General features: G+C 30.0%; 1 long non-coding RNA gene across 1 annotated transcript; it reads right to left on the reverse strand.

The window, feature by feature from the left end:
* Positions 1-15,804: 15,804 nt before the first annotated feature.
* On the reverse strand, positions 15,805-17,437 carry LOC123559544 (uncharacterized). The gene is made up of 2 exons (XR_006687950.2): positions 17,061-17,437; positions 15,805-16,592 (listed from the first exon to the last, which is right to left on the reverse strand). It is a non-coding gene; the product is annotated as an uncharacterized LOC123559544 (long non-coding RNA).
* Between the last annotated feature and the right edge of the window lie 8,642 nt (positions 17,438-26,079).

Raw genomic sequence — 26,079 nt, forward strand, 5'->3', positions numbered from 1 at the left:
TTCAGTGATTTAGTTATCATATGATGTCGAAGTAAATTAGTATATTGAAAATCCGCTTTTCACGATTAATCATTGTGATTTGCATGAAATATTTAAGAAATAACGAATCCAAAACTATGCACACAAGATACAAGCGTGAATGAACGATAAAACGTAGTTAAAGCGTAATTTGAAGATATCGAAAGGCCATCAATCAAATGTTCCGTCTTTTGATATTTACTTCAAATGTGTAAAATCCTCATCAAATTTATTTAACTTAACTAAATATATAAATAAACTCTGTGTGTAGAGCTACATTCATTATTATATGTAATGCAATAACAGTCGACTGTTAATAAACTTCCAGGTTTTAGCGGCTGTACACATTTATACTGTGTTTAGCTATACATGTATATGCACATGTTGGAAATAATGTACCTATTTTTTCAATTCGTAGGTATGAAGTTAAAAAGCTTTAAAATGAAGGCAAATGTCCATATATTTCTCAAAAATAGATATATTGACAATATTTTAACCAGAAGCGTAGAGTTATGAGCATTTAATATTTTCATATAAAAGAAAATTTTGTGATCAAGGAAATGTAACTCTTCTTGAACATGGAGAGCAGAAACATCAAAGGGACATATATTTGAATATTTTCTGTTTGGGTGCATATGATTTAACATTCAGCTGTGATCTGGATTACTAAATAATGATCCATGACACTGTTTGCTAAAAATATAGAACATCTAGAAAAGTCTGATAAAAGCAAAAACATGCTGGAGCAGAATGCAAACATTTAAGCTCTGACCGGGACTCGAACTTGTGACCTCTTACAACTAAGGCAGACACTTTACCACTTCCCTATAACAGCAGTAGCTATAGTTAGACAGTTTAAGTCCACCCCTATACTCTTCCCGACTACATTACGTGAACTGGAACAATTTTGTGACAATACATGTTCGGTGTACTCCGGATTATCGGCGTATACGCTTTGTTATCTACCGGCAATTTTCGTGTAAAGGAAAAATATAATCTAATTATGCCAACATTTTAATCGGTCAAAACTGCCTAAATTGTTCTGACGTGTTTCTTAGAGTATGAACTTACTAACTGGTAGTACCAGTGAAATATAACTTACACTAAATCTTTTATATTTGCCCTTTTAGCAGCTGGCGAACGGCAAAGACAGTGAGCTTTGTCCAAATTTAGTAATCATTTTACAAGTTTCGAGAGGGTTTCAATTGATAGGAAATTACAGTTACAAACTAAATACCTTACTGCAACACATTAAGTCATTAGCATTCACTGTCAATCAGTACTATGACTAAAGACCGACTGTCATTCATTCATTCCAATGATTCATAGACAGAGTCCATTGTTTACATTTTTAATCGTAACCGGTGCTCTTGTAAAAACCACTATACTTTGAAGAAGAGCTCTGGTACGGTCTCTACATGTATACATTATGTACTATTTTAAACCTCCTAGTAATGTTAATACACATAAACTTGTTAATTTTATTTTTACACAAACTGTATGTAGTAATTATTCATGTTTTCAGATGCGAAATTTTGGTCTAATATACCTTTAAGTTGCGGTGCCTTATTGCTTTATGCTTTAGGTTTATTTTACTTTCAGGAATATTGAGTTTGACTTTACAGAATTAAACTACAAAACCTTAATACATAACAATCATTATCACACGAACATATCTCCTGAAATAGAAGGGAATGTCTTAAGTGCATTAAAAGCGCGTAATTTAATATCAACAGTGGGGTCAAAGAGCTACAGGTTACTCGTTTGGTGTGTAATAAGTTTCAAATTTTACAAAAATGTAGTATAATAAAACATGTTTTGTTGTTCTCGGAGATGGCGCAGTAAGGTTACTTTAATTACATATTTCCATGGGAAATTTGTATTTCTTCTCATACTTGATTTTTGTTGGAAGGCAAGGAAGGAGCTTATCGCTATATGAAATGAAATTGTGATTTTATTAAGGAACAATTTTCAATCTTTCCAACAATTTTTGACTAAGGAACTTACACGTGCGACAACCAGATATACCTTCTCTTGTAAAAACTTGATCTTTGTAATTCAAATGCAGGTAAATTCGGAAAACCGGCTTTATCAATATACCGTTTAAATGAAACTACATATGTGCTCAGATGACAATGCATGTGGATAGTCTGCCTGTAAATGATATGAATCACATTGCACATATATGGACTGCCTATTTTACGACGCGGATCAAGTTGCACAGCATTTTGAGAAATAACATTCATCAATTCTTATCTTTTAATGTTAAAGAAGTTGCTTTTTTAGTGAAAAGCTGCTTATCAGACATGAAATAACAAACATGCAACGAAACTGAAGTTTCTATTTTTGTGTCGTTATTGAATATGATTGTAATTGCCTTTTATCTAAATACTTAATGTAATACGATTTGATATAATACATGTTTAGATTAAATTAAACAAGAAATAATGTGATTTTTTTGTGAGTTTTGTTCTCATTATTGATGCTATGGCATTTTTTAAGGAGATGCCATGTTGCCGTTATCAGTAGTGAATATTAGGATGGTTTTGAAACATCTGACCCCACTTGACCTTTTGACCCTTGGTCAGGACTGGTCAATGCCGGACAATTTAAAATCCACAGGTTTTAAACCAACTAAGAAATTTTAAATACATATGATATAGATGAGTTTACAAAATAAAATATATTGTTTGAAAGAAAGAAGATTTACTGATAATATAAACCCCCATTATGTTATAACAAAAAACGGGAGAAAAATGATAAGGGCTACTTGTTCATCTTGTGGAAAAATAAAATCAAAGTTTGTTAAAAGTACAGGGGGTAATTTAGATATTCACAAAGCAATGTTACCTTTATTACCTAAGAAAGGTTTAACACTTCCAGGATATAATTATTGTGGGCCAGGAAATCCCCTAGATAATGGACCCCCTGTCAATGAACTGGATGCAGTATGTATGGACCATGATTTTTGCTATGACAGTGGTGTAAAAAAGGGAACATGTGATAAGCAAATGCTTTCCAATTTAAATAAAACTAAATCAAAAACATTTGGAGAAAAGATTGCAAAACATTTAGTTGTAAAACCAGCCATCAAAACGAAATACACACTTGGTCTCGGACAAAAATCAAAAAACGGGAAAAGGGGGTAGAGCAAGCTTTTACTACCCCCGGAATCACATGGAGCGATGAATTAGCAGAAGAATTACACAAACCAATTGAAAGAAAATTTAGGAAACGAAGAGTGATAGTTAATGATATTGATGATACTTGGTCAGCTGATTTAGTTGACATGCAAGCTTTTTCAAAATATAATAAAGGAGTAAAGTACTTGTTAACCGTTATTGATATATTTAGTAAATATGCTTGGGTTATTCCATTAAAGAATAAAACTGGAGAATCTGTTACTGAAGCATTTGAAAAAATAATTTTAGAAGGACGATTACCAGTAAATTTATGGGTAGATGAAGGAAAAGAATTTTATAATAAAAAGTTTGAATCATTTTTGAATAAAAATAAGATTAATATGTATCATACATTTAATGAAGGCAAAGCTGTAGTAATTGAAAGATTTAATAGAACTTTAAAAAGAATAATGTGGAAATATTTTACAACAAATAATACTTATACTTATTTAGATAATTTGCAGGATATGGTTGATAAATATAACAAAACAAAACATTCTAGTATAAAAATGACACCAACCGAAGCTAGTAAAAACTTAAATAAAGGTACTGTTTATTTTAACTTATATGGTAATTTAAAGACACCAAAGAGCAAAGCAAAATTTAAAATTGGTGATCGAGTTCGCTTAAGCAAACTTAAAAGACATTTTGAAAAAGGATATACACCAAATTGGACAGAGGAAATATTTATAATTTATAAAATTAATAATACAAATCCCAAAACATACACTATTAAAGATTTAAATGATGAAATAATTCAAGGTTCATTTTATGAACAAGAACTTTTACCTACTACACAAGAAGTTTTTAGAATAGAAAAAGTTATTAGACGAGACTATAAGAAAAAACAAGCTTTAGTAAAATGGAAAGGTTACAATGAAAAATTTAATAGTTGGGTACCATTTAGTGAATTGAAAGAAATTTAATTTAGAAAATAAAAAAGTTTAATTATATAAATGAGCAATAAAAATCTAATTTCTAATAATAATGGAATAGAAACAATAGATCAATTAATTATTTACTTAACTAAACTAGCTGCTGCTTACAGAAAAAGTTATAAATTTTGTGGGAGAGTAAGTACTGGGTTATATATTACAGCAGGTATCTTTGGTTGTTCAGCTGCATTAGCACTTGTTCCAGCTATTCCTGTATTTGTAGCAGTTGCTGGTGCTGTTCCATCAGTAATTACCATATTTACTAACAGACTAAAACTTGACGACAAGAAATTTATTTTAAAAACACATCATCACAAAATAAAACAACTTATAACAAAAGCACGGATTGGAAAAGTAAATAAAGAAGATCCAAATAAAGTTATTCAGGATATTTTTACAATACTATTAGAAATGCAGAAAGAAAAAAATTATTCAACACCTCTTGAAATGCATATGAAGGAATTTAAACTTAACGGATATAAAAGTAAAAAAGAAGAAGAGTTGTATTAAAGGTTATTAAAGATTATTAAAGATTTATTAAAGATTTATTAAAGATTTTTTCTATAAGTATTTTATATAAATGAGAAAAATTATATCAGTTGAAGGTAATATTGCATCAGGAAAAAGTACGTTTTTAGATATTATTAAAGAATATAATCCTAATTTTAATATAATTCCAGAACCAATTCACGAATGGCAAAATGTTATGGATCCACGTGCAACCGAAGGTTCCAGCTTCGCAAGTTATAATTCATATAACCTTTTTGAACTTGCTGCTCAAGAACCTTCCAAATATTTATTTCCTTTTCAGCTAACAACTTTAAACAGTCATATAAAAATGTTATCTTCTGCTAAACAGTTTGATGGTGTTTCTGTCCTTGAACGTTGTTATTTAACTAACAGTAACGTTTTTACAAAACAACATCACGACAATGGTGTTATAAATGACCCCGAGTGGGCAGTATACAATCTTTTCTTAACTGATCATATTATAAAACCATACGGAAAAAATGCAATTGATGGATTTGTTTATGTTAAAACCGACCCAGAAATATGTTTTAAAAGACTTCAAAAAAGAAACAGAACGGATATTGATCAACTGAATCTTCATTTACTGAACCATATCAAAATCAAATAGATTGTGGTTACGGCTATAAAGTTGTTTGTTGTTATGACGATTAATATACTAAACCAACCCAGATTTATAGAGGTCCTAATGCAGTTTATAAGTTTATTGAAAAAATGCTTGAGGAAGAGGAATATTGTAAAGAAATATTTAAAGAGCATTTTAACAAAGATTTGAGAATGTCTAAAAAAGATGAAAGTGAATTTAAAAAACAAAAGTTTTGTCATATCTGTGAAAAAGAATATATAGAAGGTGAAGTGCCAGTACGTGATCATTGTCATATAACAGGAAAATTCAGAGGAAGTGCTCACTCAGAATGTAATATTAATTTTAAACTAACACATAAAATTATTTTTCATAATTTAAGAGGTTATGACGGTCATTTTATTATGCAACAAATAGGGAAATTTAAAAAAGAAATTAATGTTATTCCTAACAATATGGAAAGATATATGGCATTTATGATTTCCGACTTGGTCTTTATTGATTCATTCCAATTTATGTCTCAATCATTGGATAACCTAGTAAAAAATATTCCAGAATTTAAATACACATCAACTGAATTTAACTGTGAAAATGTTGCGAAGCTGGAACCTTCGGTTACACTAGAATTATTAAAGACAAAAGGTGTTTATCCATATGATTACATGGATTCATTTAAAAAATTTAAAGAAACAGAATTACCTTCTAAAGAAGAGTTTTATTCAATTTTAAATGAAACACATATATCTGACAACGAATATGAACATGCTAAAAATGTTTGGAATAAATTTAAAATTAAAACAATGGGAGAATATCATGATCTATATTTAAAAACTGACGTATTACTTTTAGCTGATGTATTCGAAAATTTTAGAAAACTATGTTTGGAGTACTACAAATTAGATCCTTGTCATTATTTTAGTAGTCCTGGTTTAGCTTGGGATATAATGTTAAAAATGACTGGAATTAAATTAGATTTAATAACTGATATTGATATGTATCTTTTTATTGAAAAGGGACTGAGAGGAGGAATAAGTTATATTTCAAACAGATACAGTAAAGCAAACAATAAATATATGAAAGATTATAATTCAAAAGAAGAAAGCAAATACATTATGTACCTCGACGCCAATAACCTTTACGGTTGGGCTATGTGTCAACCTTTACCCTCTGGAAACTTTAAATTTATATCCGAAAAACAATTTAAGAAATTAATTGCAAAAGGTAAAACTAACTTTATAGTTGAATGTGATCTTGAATATCCAAAAGAATTACATAAAACCCACAACGATTATCCTTTAGCTCCTGAAAAAATTAAATTACCAGATCAATAGCTTTCTGATTATAGTAAAAATATTAAAACAGAATTTGAAATAGGAAAAAGTAATGTAAAAAAATTAGTTCCAACTTTAATGAAAAAACAAAATTATGTAGTTCATTTTAAAAATCTTGAACTATATACACAATTAGGGTTAAAAGTAACAAAAATACATAAAATATTAACTTTTGATTCATCTCCTTGGTTAAAAAAATATATTGATTTTAATACTCAAAAAAGATCTAAAGCAAAAATTTCATTTGAAAAGGACTTTTTTAAGTTAATGAACAATTCTGTATTCGGTAAGACGATGGAGAATTTACGCAAGAGGGTTAATATTAAATTAACTCATGATGAAAATATTTTATTAAAATACATAGCCAAACCTTCATTTGTTAGTTCAACGATGTTTAACTCTAACCTTTTTGGTATTCATAGAATAAAAGAAAGTTTGTTATTAAACAGACCTTGTTATGTTGGAATGTGCATTCTAGATTTATCAAAATATTTAATTACATTAAAATTACATTAAGGAAAAGTATGAGGGTAATTGTAAATTACTATTCACTGACACTGATTCATTATGTTATGAAATAAAAACCAAAGATGCATATGAGGATTTTTATAAGGACAAAGATTTATTTGATAATAGTGATTACGATAACAACTCAAAATTTTATTTTGATAATAATAAAAAAGTAATTGGAAAATTTAAAGATGAAGCTGCCGGCATTCCCATTGTTGAATTTGTCGGATTAAGAAGTAAAATGTATTCATATTTATTAGAAAACGAAGTTAATGTTAAAAAATGTAAAGGAATTAAAAAACTTGTTGTTAAGAAAACAATAGTTCATAAAAATTATAAAGATACTTTGTTTAATTCAACCCAAAGTAATCACACCTTTAAAGTTATTCGTTCTGATAAACACAATCTTTCCAGTTATGTTATAAATAAAACATCTTTATCATGTTATGACGATAAAAGATATATTCTTGATAATGGTATTGATACATTAGCTTATTCTTAAATTAATTAACTCTTAAATTAAAACTTAAATTATAGAACCATAAATTGTTAACTGAATATTCATAACGTTTAAAGAATTAATATAAATAACATCATTTATTTTAAATTCATTTGCATAATTAATAGAAATAGATTCATTTTTTCTATTATTTTTTACATGATAACTTTGAAGAATTACATTTTCTTTATTTTTTAGTTGTAATTTAGCTTCTCCTTTATCTAATTTAATTGCATCAACAAGAATAATTAAGATGCAATTTTGTTTAATTGTTACATTATTACCATTTTGAACTAAACCAGGACTAGCATTTACAGTTTGCCATTGAAATAATCCACCATCGGTATCTTGGGTATAACATGTTAAAAACAATGGAGGATTTTTTATTAATTGTCTTTCTATTTTATTTACTTTTTCATTTATATTATTAAATATTCCCATTATATTAATTATTCCAGTTAAATAAATGTCCTTTTTTATTAAAATAATTTATAATAGTTTGTTCATTTACTCTTTGATTATGAATTTTTAGTATTTTATACAATAAATCATACAACGGTACTTTATCTTGTAACATTTTAATGAAAAATAAACAATAATATCCGCAAAGCATACTTGTTTTGTCTTGATATTGAACATTGTTGTATTTTACATTTGGTATATACTTAATTACTTCTTTTGGTGGAGGAAGTCCAAACGGATCGAAATACAAAGTATTAAAGTAACAAACCCAATGTGTTCCAGGACCAACAGAGTCGTCCAAATTTATAATTCCACATTCAACCTTTTCTTTTAATTTTAGTAAATTATTTCTACTAAACACACCCTTAAAATTTTTAATTGTTTTACCCATTGTTCAATTTCAAAGTTAGAAATAGGTTTGTTTATAAATTTTATTTTTTTTTTTTTACTATAGGAATTCGTCTGTAAGGTCTCCGTTGTGAATCAATATGTAATCCTTTCCCACTTAACAAAGATGTAATCAAAGGTATCCCTAGACTAGCAGCCAACATACCTAAAAACCCACCGTCTTGTTTTTGTTTTTGTGTTAATTTAATCACTCCAGATCCTACTAGTTGCTTTTTTTTGATTAGGTGTAAGATACGGTGATATCATATTTCTCTTATCATTAGCTACTGAAATTCTTCCCCCTGGGAGAAGAGAGGACCCATTGGGTCCGATCATACCATTTCCAAGTATTTTACTAACACCAGTACTGGCTAGCCCAGACAAAGCACCAATGCCTAGAGGGGCTAATATTTTTGGAGCTATTTTTGCTGCCATTGGAAGAATTGTTTTTCCTAACAAACCAGCCAAAGTTCCTAAAAATCCACCATTTTGACCTTGACTGGACATTTGTTTTTTTGAAATTGTAATTTTCTAATCCTTATTATTTGCAACAGCTTTTTTTAATATGATTAATTGTGTTTTTGTTAAAAGTAAAGGGAAGTTTCCACGTAATTGTTCATGTTTTAATCTAAAAGTATGTGGAATTTTATTATTATAAGCTTGTGCTAATTTTTTCTTTTGTCCATCTGTAAGGTTAATTTTATATTCAATATAATTTGATGTCATTATATATAATTTATATTTATTTTATTTAAACAATAACAAGTTCATTTCCAATAGTATTTATTTCAACTGTTTCCTCATATAATAAAATTGCGTAAATACGATATCTTGCAGTGGGAAGTGCAGTTAACTTAATTGTTAATGTAATCTGCTTAGGATCTTCTGTAGTTACTTCCTTTTTATATTCTAAGTTAAAATGAACAAATCCAAATAAACTATTAAAGTTTGATCTATTTAGCAGACTTCCGGTAGTCTTATATTATTTTTTATAATAATAATTAATAACATCATCATATATTCTTGATATACTTGTATATTCTGTTTCTGGATAAAAAACACATCCATTACCAACTCAAGACGACAAGAACTCAAATACAATTATAATCATCATCTGCTGCATTAACTTTAAATGTATCTAATAAATGTGGGTTATGTATTTGTGCATTACTTTTATCAGGTCGTTGTAAATAAACAAATACATGTTGTGGTTTTGTTACACCAGCTGTTATTCTAAAAGTTGTATTAATCTGCTGTGTGTCACTTGATTGCATCATCATTTCCCGAAGGTATGACCATCTTGCTTTTTTAAATCTTTCAGTAGTAATTAGATCAAACCCAAATTCATTAAAAATCAAACGTGGAACCCATAGAATTAATTTTGTTACAATCACCCTACCTGGATCAGCAGCATTAGCTCTAAAAATTAATTCATCATCATCTGTCAGCTGCAGTGTTATTTGAATTTGACTTGGAGGTAAAATATTAGTTTCTAAACCCTGAAAAATGAATAATTATTTAATGGAATTTTAGTGTTTACCTCAGCACCACCTTGGATTAATTTCTTTCTAATAGCGAAACCACTATTATATCCAGCTTGGCCATCCCTACTTTCAGCAACAGCAGTAGTATCTAAAGAGATAAATTCATTTGTTCCAGTTGATTTTGCATAATCTTCAGATAGTTCAACCAAACTCTTTACATTTACTACCTTATATAAATTATTACAATCATAAACAATTTTTCCATTTTGTTTAACCACTAACTGATCAATTAATGAAGCTGCATTATTAATTAAAGCAATTTGATCTCCATCAGCATAATTATTACCATTAGCAAGCTTATTTACTTTAAAACTTACTTCAAAATAAGCATTAAACCAATCAAAATATGAACTTCTATCATTAATTGTAAAGTGATAACCGTTTTTTTGTTGTTTAACATTATTTCCCAGGACAGATATTAAAGCTGTATCTAATTGAATAGGAGTTAATTCATATCTTTCACAATATTGTTTTGTTCTAAACATGTATATATTATATATTATTTTATTTTTTTATTAAAGTTAAAACTTTAGTTTTTATTTTAGTTTTTATTTTATTTTTTATTTTTTATAAATTAATCTGTTAATACGTTTTTGTTGAGCTGAAGTTCCAGATCCTGACAATATTCTATTTATTCTCATATGAATATCCTCCTCATTATCATTATTATTTTTATTATTATTTTTACTATTATTCTTTTCTTGTAATTCCTTGGCAATTAAATTACCAACTGCCGGAGCAGGTTTCTTTTTAAATTTTTCAACAATTTTATTAGTATCTCCAGTGAAGCTTCCAATAAGCTTTGCTGCAGCTAAATTTCCAACTTCTGTTCCAACCTTTTTTGTTCCACTTTCAAGTGCTGCTTTTCCTGCTGTTTCCAAAGCTTTTTTTCCAGCTGTGCTAATTGAAGATGCAACTCCGCTTGAAAACAATTTCGTTAAAGTGTCAAAGATACCTGTTCCAAGGACCGCGTCCTCGGAGACCACAGGTATTCCATGTATGATTTCTTTTCCCGTGTGAGCATCAACATAAATAAATATTCCTTTATTTTTGTCATAAACTTTCTTGTACATTATATAAAACTAAAATTTAATAAAAGTTTTAATTAAAGTTTTAAAACTTTAGTTTTAATTAATTTCTTTTAAAATTAGTGTAAAACTTGTTTCAACCTCATTAAAATTAATTATTCTACCGAATACATCTGTAATATATATTCTAATTGAATTTATAATATATTTATTAATTTCAGAATATCCAACTCTTTGTGGTTCTTTTGTAAACGGATAAGCTCTTGTTAAATCTGCAGTACTTAAAGCATAGATAATATCACTGAAATTACCATCAACAAGTGAATTATCAATAAGATCACAATGAATGTAAATTGTATCCACAGAGTTAGTTATATTTGGTGTTGTAGTTCCCCATTCAGTATTTTCCAATTTTTTTTTCTCAAATCCAAGCAATGTATGAAAATTTGATGTTTCCAAATCCAACTTAAAATTATCTGTAATTGAAATCAAAATCTTAAAACTACTTAAATCAAATTCCAAACTTATTGGAGCAATTTCTGATTTATCAAATTCATAATCACCGTTACTTATTAATGTTTCCCTAATATAATTATTAATATCTGTGTAACTGTAAGAACCATTTGTAAATATAATATCTTTACAATCCTTACCATTATGATAACGAATTCTTTTATTGTCATATTCATCACTAATATTATGCCAAGAGTAGGTCATAGTGTTAATACTATCCAAACCAACAACATAAGTTTATTTTTTATCTAAAATTAAAGAACGACTAAATCTGATTGTAAAATCACTCGGTTTATTTTTATTATCTTTAACTGTTTCAGAACTTAATACTATTTTTTGTTCCATTTATATATAATTAAAAAATTAAGTTTTAAAACTTTAATTAAAATCTAAATTCAAGAAAATAATTTTTATATAACTTTTCATGTTGTTCTGGTAAAAGTGAATTCATTTTTAATAGTTCATCAATCATTCTAATACCTTAATTTTTTAGTTTTTCATTATTATTTCCAGCATCAATTGAACCACAAATTAACTCCAAGTCATTAACCAATTCTTTTGGATTACATGGACAAACGTCATAACCTTGTCCTCTAATTACTTTTTTAAATTTCATAGATCTTTTATTGATAGGTAATCCTGATTTTTCTGTTAATTCTTTGAATATTTTTCCTGAATGAATTGAATGCTTTTTATTATTGTTATATCTTTTATTAATCAAATCAATTAAATCATCATCTACTTTAGTGTTAATGACTTCTTTTCCAGTTATTCTATCCTTAGCAATTAATTTGTTTTGACCATAAAGTTTATTTAAGTTAATAATTAAATTACCATATTGTCCATTTGGTGAAACTTTATATGGCTTATGATATCTTATTCCTTTTCCAAATATCTCTGAGTCATTAATCATTTTTGATAAACGTTCACCATATATTTTAAGATTTTTTTTGTCTAATTTTAACTCTGAAACATACTCACCTACAGTCATAGGTTCTGCATCTGAAAATTCAATTTTTTCATCTGGATTTTTTTTACTGTGTTCATTTATTCTACGAGTACATTTCTTTAATTTTTCGGTAACCTCTTTTCTTGTTTTTATCCAATCATCTTTATCTTTGTTTATTACTAACTCTGATAATACAGGTAAATTCCAATCTGATAATACATCTTTATCAATATTTACATCTAAATTTGCCTCAAATTCTTTTTCTGATTCTTCAGGAAATTCTCTAGTGTCTTCAAACTCATCATCTTCATCATCCAAACCCATATGATCTTTCGGCGGTAATAATCGTATTGGTTCTTGGAATAGCTGTGGTAAACCCTGATATGTTTGTATGTCTTTCATTTCATCACCTAGTAATGCTAATTGTTGTTTTATTCCAGGTAATGCTTTTAACTGACTTGATAATTGTTCTTTCTGACTTTCTATTTTTTCAGTAATTGGCTTATAAATTTCAGTGTACATATCCCGATTTGTAGCTTTTCTTATTTTTTTCTCTCATTATTTCTTCTCTAAGATCTCTCATCTTTTGCCCGACTAATTTTTTTCTTATTATTATTTCATTAAGTTTTGATTGCATTTATATAATAATGTAAGATAATGTAAAATAATGTAAAATAATGTAATATTATATAAATGGAAATTCCAAATTATGATACAAAAAGTGATTAATCCAATAACTTTAAACAATTTAAGCAATATCCTTTTATGCCAGATTTATGTTTTAGAAGGTTAATATGTGGATCTTCTGGATCTGGAAAAACAAATACATTAATGCATATACTTCGAAAACCTCTTATATATTATGATAAATTATACTTGTATGCTAAAAACCTAGAACAATCTAAATATCAAGATTTAATTAACAACTTAAACCAAGTTGCAAAAAAAAATTAAAGTAGATCCAAATGAAATACTTGAATATTCAGCTGATCCCAACCAAATTGAACCTTGTGAGAATCTTGAATCAGAAAAACAAAAAGTAGTAATATTTGATGATTTTGTATGTGAAGATAAAAAAGTTCAAAATGAAATAACAAAATACTTTATTCAAGGACGACACAAAAACTGTTGTGTTATTTATTTAAGTCAGTCTTACTATAAAACACAAAAAGATATTCGAATTAACTGTTCACATTATATTTTATTTGAAAGTCCAGGTAAACAAGAAAATAATATGATTTGTAATGAACAAAATATAGATCGTGATTCATTTGCTAATGCAATAAATCAAAAATATGATTTCTTATATATTGACAAACCAAGGAAGTTTTTAAGAAAAAACTTTACTGGTAATATATAATGGGAGTTTTTAATGATGTAAAACAAATAAGTGAACTTGACAGTATAAGTAAAGTTAAATTTGATATTGATTTAAGTGATTATGCTACTAAAAAACAATACAAAAAGCTTAGAAAGGACATGAAATCATATCTTCATAGAAATAAGGAACTTGATAACACAATGAACAGAGCATTAGATATGGGAGGTAATAAAGTAATCAACCTAGGAAATCCAGATAAATCCACCGATGTAGTTTCAAGACGATTTATGTTTAAAAAAGTTCAAAGTGTAATAGATGACTATAATCTTGAAGACATCAAATCTATAAAACAGACATTAGAAGAAGAAGTAAAGAATATTGAAGAATTAACAAAAGATTTTAAAAAGAATTCATTATTAATAGTTGAATTACAAGGTAAAATTGAAGAAGAAATGAAAGCTATGGTTGATTCTATTAAAGAACTTGAAGAGAAATCTGATTTAACAGATGATAACATAAAAGAAGTATTTCGAGTTAATTTAAACATTTTATTCACCCAAATTCAAGAATTAAAAGATAGTATGATTAAACATGAAGAACTAAAAGACAAGATTATTGAAATTGAGAAAAAGTTACAAAATATGTATCAGTTAGAAATCAGAACAGAAATAAATAAACTAAATACTGAAACTGAAAATAAGCATAAAGATTTATTAGAATTATTTTCAAATAAACTTGCAGAATATAAATCTGAACTGGAAAAGGCAGCTTCACAAAGAGGTGATTATCATGATACAGCATTAGAGGATTTTAAAAAAGAGCTCAATTCTAAAATAGATGACTTTAAAAAACAAATTCGAAATTGGATTAGTATTGTTGACAACCGTCATAATTTAAAGTATGCAGACTTAAGTAATATTACAAAAAAATTACAAGAAGATATTAATGAATTGAATGCTAAAGTTGAAGAACATAAAAATGAACTGGACTTTGTAGTTGAAAAATCAGTTAAACAAGGAGAGTTAATTACTGCTAATACTGAAGCAATTAACACAGTTAATAATCAGCTAGAAAATTTGAGAAAACAACTTGTAAACATGATTAATAATGTTGATGCAAGTCACAATATAAAGTACGAAGAGTTAAGTAAACTTAAAGGTTTATTACAAAAAGATATTAATGAATTTAATGATAAATTTAATGATAAATTTAATGATAAAATTAAAATAATAATAAATGATTTGGACTCTGTAATTGAAATATCAGCTAAACAAGGAGAATCAATCACTGCTAATACCCAAGTAATTACTGCTAATACTAAAGCAATAACCGCTAATGTCGGAGAAATTACCACTAATACTCAAGAAATTACAAAAGTAAAAAATGTTTTCTTAAAACAAGAAACACAATTAGCTAGAACAAAGAATACTGTTGACAATCTATCTGCTTCTGAAGTTGCCACAACAAAACGACTTGATGATTTAGCTGAAATAATTCTTCAACTTAAAAAAAAAGACAGGAAAATAGAAGAAAGGCTAGAGGAAGTGGGACATGAAGTGTTTCTCTTTGAATACTATAATAACACTCTTTATGATTACGTAAAAATGAAAAAGTATTTTAACCGTCGTGGTGCTTGGATATATTCAACATATGAAAATATGACCGGTCTGAACTATTTAAATGCATTTAAATTAAAACCTGGAATTATTGTAGATTATAAAGATTTTATAAACACAAACCAAGAATATAAATTAATTGCACAAGATGTGCTTTTGAGTGGTGTGTTTAAAGTTAAAAAATCCGGAATGTATATAATAGATATTAAGATTTTATTAACGGGGACCAGGCCCCTAGGTGAACCAAATAAACCGATTAAAAGCCCAATATCACATTTTATATTTAGGTGGTGGAATGTTGAATATCATACAATTCTTCGTCTATTTGATGTATTTGATAATGTAAATATAACAGCTGAGGACTTTGACACTGATCAGTTAATATCTATGTATAAGAAAAAAATTAAAATTTATCTAAAACGAGGGACAGTGATTGACATTCATCCTTATGACGATTCAGCATCTACAGAAGTAACATTTTCGCTTTTGGCGGATAGTTACATCAAATTCTATATATCGGATGAACCAAAGGACAGTGATTGATATATATACCTGGGGTTAAGTATAATAACATACAATATCAAGACAAAACAAACACATTTTGTGGTTATTATTGTTTATTTTTCATTAAAATGTTACAAAATGGTATAAACATTTATGATTTATTGTATAAAACACTGAGAGTAAACAATGTAAAACATAATGAACAAACAATGATAAATTATTTAAATAAAAAGGGATAAAATGTATCAAAAACACAATATTCTTTGCTACTATCAAAAATGCACCCATAAACGTTATATTCCATACTACTCCCAAAAGCGTATATTCAACCATGCGTATGAGTATGGCATACTCCTACGGTTGAGTGATTTCAACAACATCAAAATATCATAACATTAAGCCATGCGTATGATTATGGTATAATTCTATGGTTGAGTAATTCTCACAACATGAAAGTATTATGATATTCAATCATGCGTATGAGTATGGCATACTCCTACGGTTGAGTGATTCTCACAACGTGAAAGTATTATGATATTCAACCAGGCTACGGTTAACATTCTTTTCTTGAAGTCTTCCGATGATATATTTTGTGTTAAACGTTCGTTGTCTTTATAAAGTCTTGGATTTTTCACGTTGTAATTCGTCTGGCTAATAATATCTTTGTAGAATTCTTGAATACCTATAAAATAAACAAAATAACATTAAAAAACCCATATCAACATACTTATTCTACAACGTATAAATAGTAAATAGTAAAAAACTGGTAAAGAGTTAAACATATAATTATTTTCTTAAGCTTGTTAAAAAAACCGCCTCGGTAGCCTAGTGGTGAGCGTCCGCTTCAAGTGCGGGAGGTCGTGGGTTCAATCCCCGGCCGAGTCATACCAAAGACGTTAAAAATGGCACAAGCAGCTTCCTCACTTGGCGCTCAGCATTATGGGGATAGTGCTGGGACTGGTGGGGTATCATGCCACGTGTCTACGGCGTGATATTCCAGTGAGGCAGCAAAATAAAGTTGGGTATTGTGCTCACTGCTACAAGCAGACACCGTCGTTTATATGACTGGAAAATTATTGAAAAAGACGTTAAACCCGAACACACACATAAGCGTGTTAAAAAAATAAAAAGATAATAAAATAAAACTTACATTTCAGTTGTTTAAATTCCACTTTTTCCGTTTAATACTTAAAACAGTAAACAATGTTATAGTGTATTGATAAAACTAGTCGTAACCGGCTGATGCAATATTGCGAAATACTATAATGGAAACCCAATATCTGTTTACACTGTAAAGTCAATATCGGCTTTAAACCGGAGGCTAAAACTATTTTATAAATTGTTTTTCGGTCCGGGTATAACGTTTTTTAAGTTTTTATTAAGGCTTTTTTAAGATATTTTGAAAGTTAAATATGTATTTTCTCAGTACTTTATGGAAGCTAAAAGCTCCCAGGGACTTACGTTCATCAAACCGAAGGTTTTCACAATGAGTTGTCAAAACCTGTGGATTTTAAATTGGCCGGTATTGGTCAGTCCGAACCAAGGGGTTATAGGTCAAGTGTGGTCAGATGTTTCAAAACCATCCTAATATTCACTACTGTTATCTATCAAATAAAATATGAGGCTGTGGCAAACCTAGTGTCATTTGTATTCAAGTGTAATAAATTCTATGTAGAAAGACACAAATTAAAGTTTCTTTTTATCACGTGCTTGCTCTTTCCTAGGAAAACACAGATTTTATTCTTTATTCAGACAAAGTCTATTTGACTAACAATATCGATACTTGAAAGGATGTCCACTTTGGTATTATAGCCATATGTGCATTTGCTTATACACTTTCTTTTCAAGACACCATTTGTAACTGAAATAAAAACATTAATCAGTTGGTAAAGACGTCCTGATCTGACGCTTGGTTCAAGATCGTTTGACCTTGATAGCACTTTGAAATCAAATTTAATATCGTTGAATTTAAAATGAGATATTCAGATGTTCTACAACCTGACAACATGAAAAGCGAAGAAATATATCAACTGCCTACTTTCAAAAGGTCGATTAAGAAAACAAAACTATAAGAATTTGGCATATTTAAAAACATAATACAAATTTCAAAAGTCCTTGGATCTCTTAATGATTACTGACATGGACGATGTTTAAACCAACCAAACTGATACATAATTGCAAATAAAGTGAAGACGTCATACTAAGACACACAAGTCGTAGAAAGGGACAGTTATAGGTTGTGTTCGTTTCTAATATAGAGCTGAAGTTAATGCTCAAAGAAGATTATGCCAATGAACCGTGACTTACTATGGAATTCGTTGTCACTATCAAGTGTTTTAAAGTATGATATCCGTAGAACCATTTATATACATAAATCGAAACGAAAACAATTAGCGTAGACGTCAGGCAAAGACGTCATATACTTGAAGAGCGGGACTTTTAATGGACAAGTTTCCTTTTTCTTATAAAATTATTCGGTCAATGTACAAAGAAATTACCTTAGCTCATTCAAAGTTGTGAAGAGCATCGTTTTCATGCTAATGGAAAACAATATACCTAAAATGCAGTTAACTTGTCTTCGATTCAACCTTTGTGTACATAATCATGACAGAATTGCTTTACGCTCACATAGTCCTGCAATTAGTAAACCGCATGCGCAAACTATTCGTATATAAGAGGTACTTTACATTTCATAGGCCGTTCTAGGATTTGCATATTTCACGATATTTAATGAACGAACTCAGTCAAACCCAGTCTAATACTAATTTACTTTGTTACGTTCTGTGTTTCCAACGGTTCTCTTAAAAAATTGATTATAGTTTTGCTTGATTTGTTACCTTCTAATAGTTATATGGATAATAAAACGATCATTTAAAATGTTTACGTTTTAGAAGAAAAGTCATATATCAACAAAATATCAGCTCATACAAATATTCTACTTCTTTCGGTAAGAATAACTTGGTCTTTTTTCTAATTGTTTACTGTCTCAAATTTAATCAATCTACACCGGCGTTATTTGTTTTACTTTTCAACTTCATACACCAAAAAGTGAAAGGGGAGTGGTGATCTTGTGGTTAAGGTGTCGGCCGCTCAATCTTGGGGTCGTGGGAGCCCCACTAGGGTTACAATCAAGTCTTCTCCAGGAAACGGACTCTTGAGTGGTTCAAATAACCTTGATTAAAACACCTGTAAGAAATGTTATTTTCAATTAAAATAAAATTGTTTCCGACTTAGATGTTCAAACAAATACTCCTTACTGCGAATGTAAAAACTCAAAATTTTGCTATTCAGATGCAGGTCATGTCATCACTGGTAATTTTGATATTATTAAAGACAAACGTATTCGTAATTTATTTTTTAAATGACCTAAATATAGAATTTCTTCAACTATTGATTTTAATGCTTGTCGTGGTCACATTGCAGAATCCATTGAAACCTTCTGTGTTAAATGGTGTCGTTGTGAGAACGCTGATCCCAATGCATTAACGTCTTGGAAACGAAATGTTTTTAACATTGTTGATTCTCGAATAAAATTTTATCAAACTAATGTACACCTACTTCCACCTAAACCCAAGTTTACTTTAAGACATTTGAAAAAGGAAATCCAAGAATTTCATTCTAAGTATGTCTTAGTTCCGGCAGACAAGGCGGCCAACAATATTATCATCATTTGACGCCTGCATTATATTAATGTTTTACAAAACGAACTAAATAGCACTAAAACTTATACATTGAGTCCTTCTGTTGAAAACAAATTGGTTACTGATCACATCACTGAAGTTTCTAATTTAAAAGTTCGTATAGACGATCAACATATTAAACTACCGACCATGTACTGGATTCCTAAATTGCATAAACAACCATATAAAGCTCGCTTTATCGCTAATTCAAGCTTTTGTACAACTACAAATATTTCAAAACTATTAACATCATGTCTAACTGCTGTGAAAGCCCACGTGGAAAGATACTGCGATAAAGTATACGAAAACTCTGGTAAACACTGATTTTGGTCGATTAAAAATTCTGGCGAAATCCTGGATAAGTTGAAAATTAATAATTACAAGGTATCTACAGTCAGTACATACGTTTTTTCTACTTTGTATACCACTTTACCACATAACTTAATACATGACAAATTAACTGCCCTAATTCAAAAGACTTTTGCCAGAGAGAATGCTACATTTATCGCTTGCAATTTTGATAAAGCTTTTTTTACTAGTAATATTATTAAACATTATACTATGTGGACCTGTGACGAAGTTTGTAAGGCCCTTTCCTTTTCATTGAACAACATTTACATCAGGTTTGGGAATGCAGTTTTTAGACAAGTTGTTGGTATTCCCATGGGAACAAATTGTGCACCCCTTGTCGCAGATTTGTTTTTATATTGTTATGAAAGAGACTTTATGTTGAGCCTTTTTCCAGATACGCAAGCAGATTATAACTGCATTTAATAATACATCACGCTATCTGGATGATATTCTTAAAATGGATAATCCGTTTTTTGGTCATTTGGTGGATACTATTTATCCTAGGGAGCTTCAGTTAATTAAAACTAACAATTCTGATACTGATGCTTCATTTTTAGATTTACATCTCTCTATTTATGACAATATTATACATACCAAAATTTATGACAAGAGGGATGATTTTAATTTTAGTATTGTAAATTTTCCCCATTTGGATGCGGATGTACCTCAGGCTACATCTTATGGGGTATACATTTCTCAATTAATTCGGTTTGCCAGAGCGTGTAGTCATGTCAAGCATTTCAATGAACGTAATCAATATATTACAAGTAAACTTCTTCAGCAAGGCTACCGTTATTACAAATTGCGTAAATATTTTACTAAATTTTATTATCGTAATTCTGATTTAGTTTTAAAATTCAATAGTAATTTAAAGACACTTCTGCGAGAAGGTATTTCTAAACCCGTTTTTTATGGGGATGTGGTTTACAAACTTCGTAAGATCTTGGGTCATGGTAATTTTCCAAATGTATTTGGAAAGATTATCAAACGTTTTATTAAAAGAGGTTACGACCCAACTGTTTTGAGACATACCGCATGTTTAGTGTTCAACCCGTTTACAGTTGGACACTACGCTTCCCTCTTTGATTGCGTCTGATGGAAGATGGAAGAGTCCTACCAGGACTGAACTGTTTTGATATTTGTCTTCTGGCCTGTTTCGTCGGGCCCTTAAGGGTGTTTCTCTTGTTGCTCTGTCTTCTGAAAAGGCATTGAGTACATACGTTTTTGGTTCTTAAGGTTTGCTTTTTATATATCTATACACGAGCATTTTTGTGTTTTACATGCCATGCCTTTTTGTTTCCATTACGTGTGTTAGAGATTCACCTGGAGGGGATTACTTTTATTTACACTGTCCCATGTCTTTGGAACATGGTGGGGGTAAGAGTGAGATTGCGTGCGCTCCATAAACCGGTTTAAGCTCTCCAGTGGTGTTTTTGCCACTGACCGTTCCAAGGCGGTGCCCCACTGTGTTCCTTTGTTTGTTTGTTTTGTCCTTGTGTGTTGACTTTGTGTTCGCGCGTGTGTGTATGCTTATTGTTCGTCTTGTCCTTATGTGTTGGCTTTGAGTGTGTGTGTGTGTGTGTGTTGTTCGTTTTGTCCTGATGTGTAAGCTTTGAGTGTGTGTGTGTGCGCGTGTGTGTGTGTGTGGTGCACGCGTTTGCGTGCTGGGGGGTTCATTTTAAGGAGGCTGCGCTTTTGGTGCGTGGCATTCCCTGTTTGATATTTCTCTTTGTTTTTTTTAGGCTTTCATCACAATCGAGATAAAATTAATTTTGTATACATTAAACTAAAAAGTGACAGGAATGGTAAACATTTTATTTTCTAAAGGACTCCACCAATAAAAATATACCAATACCGGCATCAGCAGCAAAACAACTGCAATTGGAGATGTTTCTAGTATATGTCACTTGGCAGGACAATTAGTGTACGAAGACAGCCTACGCACTTGTAGATGTAGCCCTGAACTTGGTGCTTATAATAACTAGAAAACAACTGTATATTTATCATGTGCATGTACAGCAAGTATGAAAACTCCCCAGAGACTTAATTATGGTCGTTCGTTCTCGGACTACCAAATTATGAAGGATGAATGTATAAGATATAGTGTATAAACAAAATTATTTACGGACATCCATGGTCGGATGGTTGAGGCCGCTGAATTCGAACATCTTGCGCCTCATCGTTGTAGGATTGAAACCTTGCAAGTTTTCCAGGTAGCTGAATTTCCTACCCTTTGCATTGTACTCATCCGTAATTGTGCCATTAAAAGGCCTAAACATTTACAGGATTGCTGACGGAATACAGGGTTGAATAGCCATCGATTTAAAATCCCACAAATACAAATCCTTCAAAACAAGATAATTGATGATTTCTGCAAATTTCCACTCACAAGAGCTCTAAACACCTTGTTCATTTTCCATGGGATTTTAGATGGAGCTGCAAAAGTGTGGCCAAAATATTTTTAAATATTTCTAAATTCAACAACAAATTATAGATTGCTAAAATGAAAGAAAATCCTTTCCCAGTCTGGGGGACGAAAATCGATCTCGGAATCAGCGTGATATGTCCAATATCCGGGTATGTATGATATGAACACATAATGTCTTTGTTGACATTCTAACTTCTGCTTAAGTCTTTCCTAATTTGCATAGCTGACTTACCCTTTCAGTATTTCTCCGTAACTTTTGAACACTTAAGGTACTTCCGCCATCTTGAATTTAGGGTGACCTTCATTTGAGGTGTGAAAATACAGTGAACTAAAGCTTTCAAATGCAGCTGTTCCAGAGTACAAAAACTGCTCAGTTTGCAAGACCTGAACTAAAAGTAGCTGTATAAAAAGTAAAACTAAAATTTGGAAATAAACAAAGAAGATATTTTACCTGTATTTTTCCAAATTTTTGGTTAGATTTATAATTCCTTTCAAAATACTTTATTAAAAATTCATGAATAACATAAGTTAGTTCAAAAGTTTCAATTAGTGCATAGGAGAATTGTCTTACTGAATAGAACTAAACTTAGTACAAAATATGTTTTCAAATCTGACCACCTCATGTATTAAAACGAAAATAAATCTGTACATATTGCTATATTCAGCATACATAAAAGTAGTGCAATGTGCAAACAATGATTTTTTCTACGTATGGTGTACCAAACTGCCTAAAATTGTAAGAGAAGTCTCAGACTTAATGTGAACAAGATTTGGCAACGATCCAAAATTCTTTTCAAGGATTGTGCAAGTATAAGAAAGGTTTAATTTATTATAGTGGAATTTATGTACTTACGCGCTGCTTATCTCGCGGAAAATTTGGTGGAAATGGAATTTTCGGTACTTCCTGCGGTAACTACCGAAATTACTTAACCTAACTTTCTCACACATACATGATTGTATATTTATAAATTATAGAAAACAATCGAAATATTTGCTTTATCACGATATATGCAAATATTTTTAGACAATCTTGAAACATTTGGTCACAGTATTTCCACATACTGGTCCGGGATAAGTTCGATGTGCATAGTGATTCCTTATTAGACGTTTCATGAGTTGTAAACTAACCAATTTTGATCTATCGACTTTTTATACAATATGAGAATTTATGCAGCATGTTTTTCAAAACACAGTGACAATAAATCGCAGAAAAAATGTACAGCCAAATATGTTAGGAGGTAATACAACTTGTATAGAATTGTAGATAACTACGCAACATTTTACAAAATGCAATCAGTTGAACTTCTCATGCAAAAACCTGATGATTAAATCAGCAATATCTCAAAAGTAACTTTTCTTAAATTCTGTATCTTGGTTCTTCGTTAAAAAGTGATATTTTTTCACACTTTCATAGATTTAAACTGATAATAGTTGTGTATTGAAATTCCGGCATAGAAATGGACACTGACTTTACATTAGTGGTTACTGCGGTGTTGACAGCAGAAGCAGCGTTCCAGTACTAAGACTGTCTCTGAAATTAACAGATAACTGGCTCAACTGAGGCACCATAGTTTAAAGTAAATTCAGTTTATTCACCACGAGATTCAAAATGCACGGGAGTCTCGTGATAATACATGCCTTTAATTTCACATGGTTGAAGTGTAAACAAATAGTTAAATTTGCTTCGTTTTATTTCTCACGGAAAAGATCGGACGGTTTTTTATATTGGAATAATTATAGAACATATATGCATTTAAAGTTGAAAGTTGATTGTTTTCCACAGGACGTAAAACTGAAACAATTAAGCACTTTTACTTTTTCAGCAATGTTCCTCAGGTGAACTTTGACATTGTTTACGAAGAGAAATCAGTTTTGTGTCATCTTGAAATGCGTTGTTCGGCTGAAACGTATAGTTCCCGGAAAAGTTCTAAAATGGTTTATTTTTGGGATTTTTGTTTTATTTATAAATTCAACACAATGTGCAAATTTTCCAGTTTTTGAAAATGATTGAAATTCATCTTTATTTTAGAAAAAGTTCCGATCTTTCATTAATATTTTGCCAGCGGATGGTTACAAATTTTAAGTGAAACGGCTTTCTTGTCCAAGAGAGGTGTGTAAAGCGAAAAACTATCATTACACATTGCGTTTATTCTTTAAATGTGAAGGATCGGTAACAGATTAAGGACATCGGATAGTGAAAAACTATACTAAATGGATATCTCTAACCATGAATAAGGAGACATACATATTTCAGTAAGGAAATCTGAGGTAAAATAACAATCATATATTTTATTTAAACATGGCGGCGAAATATTTTAGAAAAACTGTGCACGTGTTTTGCGCATTAGAATGTTTAACGACATTTTCTTGAAAAAGTAACGCTCGTGTGCACTATTTTGGCATTTTTTTGATTTGAAAATAAATATTTTATAGCAATTTAGGTTGCATACGATACCAAACTTTTGCACCAAAAATGTTCACTCATTTTCTTACAAAGCACTGTGGAGATAGGGTTCAGCGTAGCTTTCATGCTCGCAAATTTACCTACAGGTATATCTTTTCAACTTTTATCATATATGTTTTATGTCCTTGCATTTCGAAAGCTGTTTTGAGGGTTCTGATTTTTCACATAAATTTCTAATTTCAATTTACGGAAGTACCTTAAAGTGGAAGCTTGGTTAATTGATATCTATTATGCTTATGTATACGATTTCTCCGTGAATATAGGTCTTGTTTATGTACATCTACGAATATACCGAGTTCACAGTTTATTCTGTGATGCCTTCTGTGCAGAAATACCACTTAAATAGTCTACGTGCCTAAGATATTACCATACAGTTAAATTTCCGGTCAGTCAATATGACATGGCTTCGTTGTATGCACGTCCGCGTGCTATGAATTACGGTTTAGGGAAGCCGTGTTTTTGGATATTTATCTTTGTTCTTTTTTGTTTCTTTTAGCGTTTATTTCAAAATTACCTGCAAAACTATAGCTTATGATCATAGGGTTAAATTTGAAAATTGGAGAAACGAAAACTAAATAAAAAAATACGGAAAAACTGATTAATCATTCAGTTTGAAGGAATTTACAGGACGGCAAAAGCCTGTAGTGGTTATCACATTTGAAGATGCTTACCAAAGCGCTGTTTTTTACTCACAATATGGCGCACTCTTGTATCTCAACTGGCATGAAAACTTCAGACAAACACTTCAACTGTAATTAAACGCATCAAACCTAACGAAATTATTTTAACATACATTTGTCTAGGATAATGAAAAAAAAAAGCATACATAACATTCACGATACAACATGCGTAATTACATTTGAAATTGCTATGTTTTGTGAAATGTATCTTCTCTCTTGTGATAACTTTGAATATGGTTAAGTTGGATCATGTAAATCAATAAATTATGCATTAAATTAGCTTACAAGATATTTAGACGTCTGAAATCGCAGTAGGATATTGCAAAATGACATTGCGTGTCAGAAATGAATTCAAGTGTTTACGACAATTTTATACATAATTCGTAATTTGGATTTGATTTTGAAATACAATAGCAATATAAAGACACTTCTGCGAGAAGGTATATCAAAACCCGCTTTTTATGGGGATGTGGTTTACAAACTTCGTAAGATTTTGGGTCATGGCAATTTTCCAATTGTATTTAGTAAATTCATTAAACTTTTTATGAAATGAGGTTATGACCCAG

The sequence above is a fragment of the Mercenaria mercenaria genome, chromosome 9 (assembly GCF_021730395.1).
Source record: "Mercenaria mercenaria strain notata chromosome 9, MADL_Memer_1, whole genome shotgun sequence".
Lineage (NCBI taxonomy): Eukaryota > Metazoa > Mollusca > Bivalvia > Venerida > Veneridae > Mercenaria > Mercenaria mercenaria.